Genomic DNA, 11,852 nt, shown 5'->3' with positions numbered 1-11,852 from the left:
TTCTGAATTTGAAGTCCCATTTTTTCCATACATATGTAAATGTTCTCTGTGTTTAGCACTACTCTTCTAGGCTGTTTAAAATGCTCTCATCACTTAATCATATTATAATTCTGGGCAGAGCCCTGCTTCGGTACACACACCCCCTCTTAACGTATAAGGGCATTTTGGGCATACGGTGCTTAACGTATCCCGCGCCGTATGCGGCGTGCCCATACAGGTAGAGCCGAGGGCACGGCTCGAGCCGATACGACCGGCTCGCATCTACCCCCTCCCGTCGCGCGAAAAAAAACCCACAACCTGCGTTGATCACGCGGCCCATTCCAACGTCGCCCCGCCCCGCCGATCACTGCCCTTACCCGCCAATCGCCGCCTTTCCCCGCCGATCTAACCGTGATCACGCTGCCAATTCCAACGTCTCCCCATCCGGCCGATCGCCGCCTTTCCCCGCTGATCGCCGACCATTCTCCCTGTCTTCACCCGGGATCTGGCCGCCGCGGACGTTGTTGGAGTCGCCCGCCGTACGTGATCTGGCCTCCGTGCAGGTCGTCGCGGTGACATGGCCTACGTGGACGCCGTCGCCGCCCGCAACTTCGTGATCAACCTCTCCGGGAACGTCCTCGCCGTCCACAGCCAGGCCAGGCCGGCCGAAGTGCACGTACCTGCCGTGTAAGCCGTCTAGTTTGTCAAAAAAATTGTACCTGTAAATAATTATCTGCAATCACTTGTTAGATATGAAGTACTCATCGGTATGACCGTAGTACATTTAATTTGATTTAAAATTGATAGATCAATTTTTATTTATAATGTTGCAGTGTTGGTAGTGAGGTCATTCTTCAATGGATAAAGATACTAGATTTACGGATCTGTTTTTGGATACGAGTGAGTGGGATGGTAGCGATAGTGTTGATCGTACGAATGGTAATGAAAGTAAAAATGATGATGATAGCAGCGACAATGAATTCTGGTCGTCGTACAATAATTTACATGAGGAAGATTTTCAAAAGAAAGAGGAGGGTGCTTGTAGTGAAAACGTAAGCGACGTGTACATTCATTTCGTCGGATGAAGATCCATATGGGTACTTACGTGTGCATATGATTTTTTCATGTGCAGGGGGATATTGACGTCCAGAACAAGGAAAATCATGGTGTTGAATCTTTCGCGGATAACATAAGCCAGGTTCGGTCCAAAATTTAAGATGTCATACAATAATAAAAACTTGTTAACGACAACTTACACTTGCTTATGTGGAATATTGTAGGCTAACTTCGATGGTTGGAGTGGTGATGATGGCTATGAGCATGATGATGGAGCTAATATGGACATTGAGGAGGCTGAAATCCAGCAACGTGCGCTGGAGACACAGTTGAAGGTTATGGGTATGACATTTGCATCACAATGGGAGGCTTACATGTTCTATAATAACTATGCCAAAGACCGTGGATTCAGTATCAGAAAAGATAAGGTGAAACGAGTAAAAGGACTTTCAACCACTATTCGGTATAGGCGATACGTTTGCTCAAGGGCAGGAAAACGTCTCAGTAAATTTTTTAACCCGGAGGGCCGTACCCACAGGCTAAGACTTGAGACTCGTTGCGAGTGTGGCGCACATTTAGTCGTGAAGTTGGACAAAGGACGTGGAGTTTGGTTCGTGGCAGCTTTTATGGATGATCACAACCATTTGTTGGCTAGAGCAGATGAGTTGGTATTTCTGCGGCCACATCGAGTGATGGAAGATCACCAGATAGCTGAGATCTTGGCGATGGAAGGAGCTGGGATCAGAAAGCATATCATCGTCGACAACTTCATTAGCAGGCATGGCTCGTATGATAAGTGTGGGTTTCTGAGACGAGACGTCTACAACCTATGTTGCCGAGAAAAAATGAAGTTGATTGCGAAGGGTGATGCTAACACGGCAATCGGGATTATGAGGAGCAGAAAGGAGAAGGATCCAGACTTTTTCTTTGAGTACGTGCTCGATAAGGAGGGCCGTTTGAAGAGCATGTTCTGGTGCGATGCACAGTCGCGGAGGGACTATCAGTTGTATGGAGATGTGACTGTGTTTGATAGCACGTATAAGATGAACAGATATGGTATGCCGTTCATCCCCTTTGTTGGTGTAAATAATCACCGTTGCACCACAGTTTTTGGTTGTGCCATTGTGTCCGACGAGACCGAAGCGACGTACGTGTGGCTGCTCCAGACATTCCTGAAGGCTAATTGTCAGAAGAAGCCAAGGTCAATCATCATAGATGGAGACGCTGCAATGATACGAGCTATTCGGTTGGTTTTGGTTGATGTGTTGCACCGTCTCTGCTCATGGCACGTGGAAAAAAATATGCAGAAGCACCTTAATTACAAATCGCTAAATGAGTTCAGGGCACTCTTGTACTACTCCACCTCTCCAACCAACTTTGAGGCGAGATGGCACGCTTTTGTCTGTAAATGAAAGACTGATAAAACAGAAGAGTGGCTGCGTAGGATGTACAGGAAGAGGAGTCTGTGGGCAGCATCATATCTGTCAGATGGTTTTTTTCTAGGTATGCGCAGTAATCAGAGGAGTGAAAGCCTTAACTCTTGTCTTCACCTTCACCTGGACGGCGGTATGACTATTGTTGATCTAGTTGTGCATTATGAGAATTGCATAGTTCGACTACGTGAGAACGAGGCGCATGATGACTGTGTTTCAAATCAGTCATTGCCATCATCAGTCACAGAATATAAGGACATTGAGAAGCATCCTGCCGAAGTATTCACTCATTACAATTTTTATATTCTCCAACAAAATCTGAAGAAGATGGGAGAGCTTGAGATTTTTGAGACGCTAGTGGGAGTTGACTGCCACACCTTCATCGTGACATGGAGAAATAACCACAAATTTCAGTTCAGCGTGAATTATCAAGCTGAAAACTCTGAGAATATGATAGACTGCAGTTGTGGATGAATGCTTCGGAAAGGGTTGCCTTGCAAACACACTCTGTATGTGTTGGTTCATCTGAAAATATCTAAAATACCTAAGTGTTGCATCCTTAAGAGGATGTCGAAAGTTGCGAGAGGTGGGCTGCCTGCACAGCGAAAGAGTGACATGTTTGGTTGGGGTTGGACAGGGGGCAGAGCAGCGTGCTCACTATAGTCAACTCAGTATAACAGGAGCTGAAGCTTTTCATGTTGCTTCAAATGATCCATTCGTCTTTGATGAGTTGATGCAGTGTCTGCAGAATATAATAGCAAAGAAAAAGGTCCCTGATGATGATGTTGTTGGTAGTAGAAGAAATGTGCATGAGGAGCCACGTGAGCCGGAACAACATGTTGATGTCATAGGTGATCCTGTGAAAGTTTCCACGAAGGGCGCCCCTAAACAGAGCACGACAGGGCGGGCAAAGAAAGATCCAAATGTTACAAAAAATGAAAGACCAAAATCATTTTCTGAGAGAAAACCCGATCCTCTTTGTGGCATTTGTAAGAAAGAGGGCCATAGACGGCAAACGTGCCCTGAGAATGAAAAATAAGTTTTACATTATTTTAATTATTTTTTGTTTCTTTTTTTACAATTGTCTGGTGAGTTGTTTACAATTTGTTATGTAGGAACCGGGCATAAAGATGAAGTATTCATAATCAATGGAAGGCACTGGGACAGAGTTCAATTAGCATGTCGTATTATTTGTCGCTTTATTTTGGATAATTTGTTCGATTGTAATGTGACATGGCACTTTCAGTTTATTTGTTTAAGGATAAGAGACATGGCACTTTGAGTTTATTCTTTATGCCACCTTGTTCAACGTTATGAGACATGCGATTTTTATTATTATGTGTGAAACATGATATATTTGTATGAATGTGTTACTGCTGTCATGACTTTGTCAATTGTTTAACATTTTCTAAATTTAATCTATGTGAAAAAATATTTGAAAAAAAGGCCCAGCCGTGCCCGGGCGCGCGCACGGACAGTATACTACAATGCCTTCGGGGAGGCCTTTCGGCCGCCGAGCGGGGAGGCCACGGCGTACAACAGGGCATTCATTAGTGTTCTGTAGTGAGCTTGTGAGAAGGCGACAACGCGGGTATATAAACCGGTCGTCGCGTCTCTCCGCGGGCGAGGTGGGACTAAACCTAGTCGCCACAACGCGCCAGCGTCCCCATCCGCACACGAAGAGGCATTAAAGGGCCGGCCCACGCGCCCGACGCGCGTCGTTAATGGGCCGACAGATCGCCATAAATCCCCCTCGGGATCGTTGCATGTGCCTGCTCGGTCGGGCGGGACGAGACGTCTGCCACCGGGCCCGCGACTGTCGCTCGGTCGGCTGCTGGGCCACGAGACGCGCGCGTGGCGCATGGCAAATCGCGCCAGCCCGTACTAGCTGGACTGCGCGGGCCCGCCACTGCCTCGGCTGTCGGCCACCGCACGGGCTGGGCTGGAATATTCGTCCTCGGCGCGCCAATCATGCTGCCAGGCCGATCTTCATCGGATCCAGCGCCGCTGCTGCCACCAGAATCGCCCTGGGATATTGTGCACGTTTTGTCCACATTGCGCCAACTCAGGACGGCGGGGATATTTTTTAATAAATAAATGACCACCGCGAATACAAACAACAACCGTACATATAACATCGCAACCGCAAACTGATACATTTTAGCACAGCAAAAATATTACTTGCCCACACTTATAACATTCCGTCTCATAAAATAGTACCATTCATAGTTGGACACGCATTTAAATGTTTAGTCTCACACGAAAGCGATAAATAAAACGTGAAAAATTGTCGAAATCTGTCCCAGTGCCATGTCACATTACAATCGATCAAAGTATCCAAAAACGGCAGGGAAACCTTCTACGGGACTAAAACCCTACCGATGCTAATACCTATTCCTTCTCCATGATTTTAACAATTTTCATCTTGACCTTCTCTAATTTGTTCACCTCTGAAAAAATAATTTCCGCGACAATACGTGGCCTTGACGCATTAATCTCTTCCTGGTCAAATTCATGTGTCCAGCGATCTTCGTCCCAGTATTTTATGCACCACATCACAAAAAGTCCACAAGACACTCTGCAATAAACATGCGTGATCAGCTTAGGATGTAGCATGCACTTGCTTGTACTCATTTAACTTACCCATCTTTTTGTCTCGGCATTTTATACTCATTTATTGGCCACGATGAGACATCTGGAATTTTTTTTGCTTCAAGAGTTGATTTGGCCTCCATAATATCCTTAGAAATTTTAGCTCTATGAAACAAATTAACAAAACCAGAATTTAATGTATGACCCAATATTTTTCTGAATGCGAGTGCGAAAATTATAGCGTACCAGGGTGGCAATCATATTGCGAATTCTTTGGCTAATTGCGCCTTTAGAATTTGAGTCAAGAACTTGAAACTCCTCCTTGACGGTGTGCATCACTATGGTTATCCAATGATTATCATTAACGTGCATAGGAAAATACGCCTACATAGTAACCAAATGATGTTAGTGCAATTAAATAGTATTGACTAATAAAAACAAATAATATGAAAGCAATACCTTGTCCCGTCTGAAATACTCATCCATTACTCTTGCGAGGACTTTTGTTTTCTTTGTAACATTCTCCGAGTCTAAATCATTTACTGACTTGGTCTTTTCCCTTGCCCCATTCAACATAAATTTGGGGAACCACGTTGTTGATATGTAACGATCAGAAAAATCACGGTGTTGTAGGTGTTTACAATATGCATTGATGATCTGCATACATAAACAAAAAAATTCTATCAACTTGTGAAGTACAAATGAGAGTTTTGTTAAAACCAAACTCGTACTTAGAGCGCCATTCAACCATTTAAACGTCAGGACATCGTGAAGCATAGCTAGTGTGCATATGTCCCCATCTGGTGGCGGCACATCAACCACGGTTCGGTGTGCATGCTTCTTTGACGATGCGAGAGTCTCAACAAAAACTCTGGCTGCCTCTATGTGATCCGGAGTCATATTAAGAGCATCTCCAGCCGCGCCCCCAACAAGGCCCCCCAGGCGACTTTTCGGCCGCCGGCGCCAAAAAATCGGCCCAGTCGCGCCCCCAAGGGCCCAATTTTCGCCGGCTCGGGCCGAAATTGGCGCCGGCGGACCCAACCCGACCCCGGCGAGCTGGGAGCGCTCGGGGGCGCCGGGCGAATCGTTTTTGGCGCGAAAGAGCCGCGAGCCCTCCTTGCCAGCGACTCGTCTCGCTTCTCACCGCTTCGTCGTCCTCATCGCCTCGTTTCCCGTGGCGAATCAATGCCAAAGCTGACGCGCGCTGCCACGCCGGTCAGCCTCCGCCATTGATGCCTCACAGGCGGCGCAGTGAAGGCGTGACAACGCGCGTCCCCGTGCATGCCACGCGTAAACGCGGCGGCCACGCGTGCGCGCGGTGCCTCCGCCTATATAAGCCGACCCCCAGTGCGCCGGTGGCACGCGCAGAGTCTCGACCGCCGACGCGCCCTCTCTCCCCCTTCCTCCCTCTCCCCTCGCTGTCCCCAGTTCAAAGAAATGGCCGAACGCTTTCCAGGCGACGGCGCGGCGGCGAACGGCTTTGGCCGCCGTCACCTTCACGAGGACGAAGCTCGGCTCCTCTTCGAGGCTGAGTACCCGGTCCCGCCGGACATGCGGGTGCCCGGGGCGTGGAGAATCAGCGCCGGCGGGGTCCCGGTGCCACCACCGCCCACCGGGGTGGCGCGGTGTGCGGAGATCGCGCGTATCCACGCATCCCTGCCGCGGGCGGCAAGGGAGGGGCCGCGCTACGTCCTCGACAACCCGCTCTGGGAGTCGTACTTCCGCCGCCGTCACGCCGAGCAGCTCGAGGCCACCAACGGCGTCGTGCCCTCCGGCAGGCTCAACTCCGAGGGGCGGCGCCGATGGTGGGGCGTGCCCGGCCGCACGCTGGAGGCCGTCCTCGAGTACATCGAGGGCGGCAACACGCCGAGGCTGGAGTACCCCGAGCCCCCATCCTTCTCTCGCCGCCGTGGGAGCTCGTGGACGCCGAGGCGCATGGACCCCGGGGCGTCCTCCTCCTCGTCCGGTCGGTCGACCGGCTCTCCCTGCCTCCGCCCCTTCAAGCTGGAGCCCCAGGACACGCCTGTCAGCCGGCGCACCCGCAGCTCCGGTGTCCGCATCGCCGACTCCACCCCCGCCTCGGGCCGCCTCATCCTCGTCGCGCCCAAACCGGAGCCCAGCCTCCCCCGGAGTACGAGGAGATAGCCCGGCGCGGCTTCTCCGACGAGGACGCCCTACGGTGGGCGGGCGACGACTACCTCCGCGACGAGATGGTCCGGCAGCGCCGGGCCCTGGAGGAGATCGCCGCCCGCAAGCGTGGGCGCGAGGACGAGCACGGCGTCGTGATCCTCGACAGCGACGATGACGAGGACGCCGCCGGACCATCCAACCCGCCGCGCCAACCGGGGGAGGGTTGCAGCAGGACGGCGGCCGCGGCGGAGGCGACGACGACGACGACGACGGCGACTACACGCGGTTCTACAGCCTCTTCGGCATGTAGAACTGCAAGGGCAGCGGGCGGCGGGGAGCGGCGAGGCGAGGGAGACGGCGGGCGGGCCTAGTAGTTTTTTTTCTTTTTTATAAAATATTTTAAATATGTATGGGTGGGCGTGTTTGTGCCGTGTTTGGTTGAATTTGGTTTGAACTCGCCGAAATATGTATGAACTCGCCGAAAATGGTTGAATTTGCGCCATGTTTGTACCGCACTTTAATTTTCAAAAAAAATCGTGGGCGCCGCGACTGGGTGGCATCACGCCCCCAGCGCGCGTTTTGCGCCGGTGCGCCCCGAGGGGGCGATTTTTAGCGCTTCCTGGGGGCCAGCGGCTGGAGATGCTCTAAGAGAACTTGCTAGAATTGAATGTGGTGACGATGCAAACAGATCTAAAACAATGCAGCTACAGTCAGTTATATAATAAAAAAATTACATAACGCGTGAATGAATTATAAAGTAGTATTTGACTTACTTTTTTTAACACGTTTCTTGCAGGTAATGAGAATGTCGTAGGGGGATTGACAATATTTCGACTTTTTTCTTTTGCGCTTACCTTCATTTTCCTGACTGCCTTCACCATTACCTATGTTGCTCTCTGCCGGAAAACTCTCAAACGTGTCTTCGGACTTTGTTGGTAACAAAGCATCCATAGACTCACCAGAAATATCAGCATTCTGCGAGGTTCGGGACATAGACGGAAAGTCTTTTGTACGTACAGTTGATGCCGAAGATGGAGAGTTTCCATTATCGTCTATAATGAAAGGATCGTAGCTTCACCTTTACCCGGTGTCGTCGCCGGAGCACCCGTGTCATCAACGGGCACGGAGGTATCATTCATACCCGTGAAAGATGTTCCTATCTTTACATCCGTAGGTGATTCAATATCTGGCCAACATTTTGATGACTTGTACTTGCCATTCTCCATCCCAACTCCTTCACCTACATTATCAAATTCGTCATTGTTGTCCCTCTTATTGGGTTTGTACAGCACACCTTCCGTGTTCAACCTTTCCATTACCATCTACAAACACAAATGAAACACGATAAGTAGTTGAACAATTAAAACACGTTCAATACAACTTCTAAATTACCTGTGCACATCTTTCGGGTATATTGAGAACCTCCTTGTGAAGCAGCTTTATGTATGTCATCACACGGTCCATACTATAAGTCGTGTTTGATGAAACCGCGGACGTGCTTGGCTTTCTACTCCTGCCACCACCTTTCCGTTTAGGTTTCTTCGTTTCTTCCCCTGGGACAGTCCCTTCACGTGCTACCTTAGCACGTCTGTACTCTTCGCTAATGCAGTTTTCAATCTGTACAACAAACAATAAAATGAATTAAATAACGAATATACTTAATTACTATGTGAAACCAATAAGGACTATACTTATTGACTTACATTGCCGGTGCCCCACCTGTGCATGTTGTCATAGTCGTCTCGCTTTTTCCCTTCCGTTTCTGGCCAGTTAAGCATTAGTGGGTATTCACGAGACAAAGGATCAAATGTATCCACACCAATTGGCTCAAATTTTTCCCAGTATATAAACTGCATGATAGTAAACACAAATAGTCAGACACATAGATCACATAAAAAATATATGTACATACAACTATTACGAAATGACTTGTACCTGAAGAAGAGCCAAGTTCCCGATAGGCCACTTGAATTTTTCAAGATCTTCGACCGTTTTTTTAATAGCATCCATGCACCCCCCCCCCAACGTGAAATCGTTCCAATTGTATGACTTGATAGCGTTCACGTCCTCCACCATTTTGTAATAACGATAAGGAACAAACTTGGTGGATTGTGGTGCTAAGACTGTACCCATAAGAACCAGTACGGCCCTTCTCACAAAATCATCATCATATGACTGAGTATCAACAATATTTTTTATCAAGTCATCGATGAGGATTAGGCCTGTTCTTTTGTCTAGAAACCGATTCGGAACAACTTTTTGGCATCTAGTTGTACTGTTGCTATCATGCTATTGACATCATCACCCTCGTTACGTAGCCCGAATATGTCATAAACATCTTCGTTAAGCACACTGATGCCGTCAGTATTTGGCCGAATAATAAATCGTTTTCTACTACTATCATACGTTGTAATTATAAATTCCAATAAATTTTTCCTCATTTTCACTGAAGGAATTCTCAACATACTGTCCAAATTTGTGCCACGTAGCATCATGCGCTGTCTGGGTGTGAATTTTCCCACCAATTCGCACCACTTCTCAACCGAGCAGTACACATCTCCGAATTCTTGCATTCTAAATAAGATGAAAGTTATCTAACTAGTTACGAGATTCAAAAAACATTACATATGGTTTAATACCATACCTTCCGGCGCCTCGACATGCACCGGCAGCCCCCGTTGGCTAACCCCACCCGGTGTGGGTTAGTCATGGCAGCCGCACGCCCTCTGCCCACACCATCGCGCTGGCCTACGGCCAGTCCTAGGGTTCTGGGTGCAGGCGACTTTGCCGAGACGGCACGGCCGGGCCGAGATCCAAGTCGCGCGCGCAGATGCCGGAGTATATGGCCGCCGTGTGGGCGGCAGGGAAGGGAGTTGGGACGGCCACGGTGGTGCGACTGTCGGATCGGGGTGAGGTCGTGCGTGGAGGCGGCGGGGTTAGGCGGTCTTGGGGCGAGGTAATGGCGGCGTGGTTTCCATGCCATGCACGCACGTACGGCGTCACAGACGTGGTCACGCCATAGTGGGCCCCTTGGCCCGTCCCGTAAAACTACCGCCGGCTGGCCCATGATGCATTTATTGAAAACATGCATTGTACTTTAACAGTTCTAGTTTAATACCACATCGCTAAGCCGGCGCGCCGTTGACTCCTTTATATAATTTTCTTTTGCTCAATGAACAAACATCTGAGTTTGTGGGACTCTATTTGGAGGATATGCAGGATCGATGTGAGTCTTCACCTGCTCAAAGCTTGTGAAGGTTCACATGGATCATGCATATTCTTCAAAAAGAGAGCCATTATCTCCGATGTTTTTTTAACGACAGAAAATATTAATGCATTTTTTCTAATGCAACCATTCAAATTTTTTGCACACGCACTCATCACCAGGGCCATCATGCGTGCAAGTTTTCATAATTTTCCGACACCGTATGAATTTCTTATGGTTTTCTCTGTGAAACGCACCGGAAACACTGACCGGCCGTGACGCAACGTGCGTTTGGTGTCCGAATTCGTTCAAATCTTGCGTGGGGCCCTAAGATGGGCATGCCCACTGCCTCCCAAAATTGGGTGACATTTCGTGCATGCCACCTCGTACCACCCATGCAACCGGCACTGATCGGATATGAAGGATGTCAGCCCCGTACTGTGTTTTCTTTTCTGACTCAGCCGGTGGACCCCAAACTTTTTCCACACGCACTCATCACCAGGGCCATCATGCGTGCAAGTTTTCATAATTTTCCGACACCGTATGAATTTCTTATGGTTTTAATACTAATTCAATTCTATATTAAGTAGTGTTTTTAATATAATTACATAATAAATTCTATATTAAGTATTTTTTTTAACATAACTACTTAATAAATTCTATATTAAGTAGTGTTTTTTAAGAAGGGTATTTTCCAAATTATTATTACTTATAAATTATAACAAAAAACTCTTTACTATTATGAAAACAACTTTAGCCATTAATGCAAAACACATAAAAAATAATGAACATTACATAAATTATAGAACATTTATACAATACGTAGGACTTTTCATTAATTATAGAACATTTATTTAAAAACTTAATATTATTTTTGAAACAATAAACAAAAAACAAAAAAAACTTCGACAGCGCGCGTTGGCCGGCCCAGTGACTGTGCGCGACGGCGCGCGTGGGCCTGCCCATTGACTGTGCGCGCGGTGCGGGGGCACGGTCGGCGGGGGTCAGGACTAAAGTTTAGTCCCACCTCGCCCGCCGAACGACGCCGCGACCGCCTTATATACCAACCTCCCACCTCCCTTTCGAACTCCTCTGATTCCCGCCCCGTCCCGCCACTGCACCGTTTGACTGTGCTGCAGGCCGTAGCTGGGCCGAAAGGCCGGCCCTTTCGCCGCCCGGCTTGATCGGGCCGGACCGATTAAGCGCAGTTGCGACATGCAAGCACAGGTGGGCTTATTTTTTTTTTTGCATCATTATTTTTTTTGCCTTCTATGAGTCACGGCGCGAGGGAGGTGGAAGGGGCGCTTTTTTAGTCCCACCTCGCACGCCGAGGGACGCCATGACTGGCTTATATAGCGGCCTTTGTGCTATTTGTTAGATAAGATAGTAATAATGTCAGTTGACTTAGTCAACTGACATTATTACTATCTTATTTTTTAGTATCAGCTCGTCACTTC

This window comes from Triticum aestivum, chromosome 3D, assembly GCF_018294505.1.
Source record: "Triticum aestivum cultivar Chinese Spring chromosome 3D, IWGSC CS RefSeq v2.1, whole genome shotgun sequence".
NCBI lineage: Eukaryota > Viridiplantae > Streptophyta > Magnoliopsida > Poales > Poaceae > Triticum > Triticum aestivum.
The sequence above is the reverse complement of the archived record's forward strand: the minus strand, read 5'-3'. Positions refer to the sequence as shown.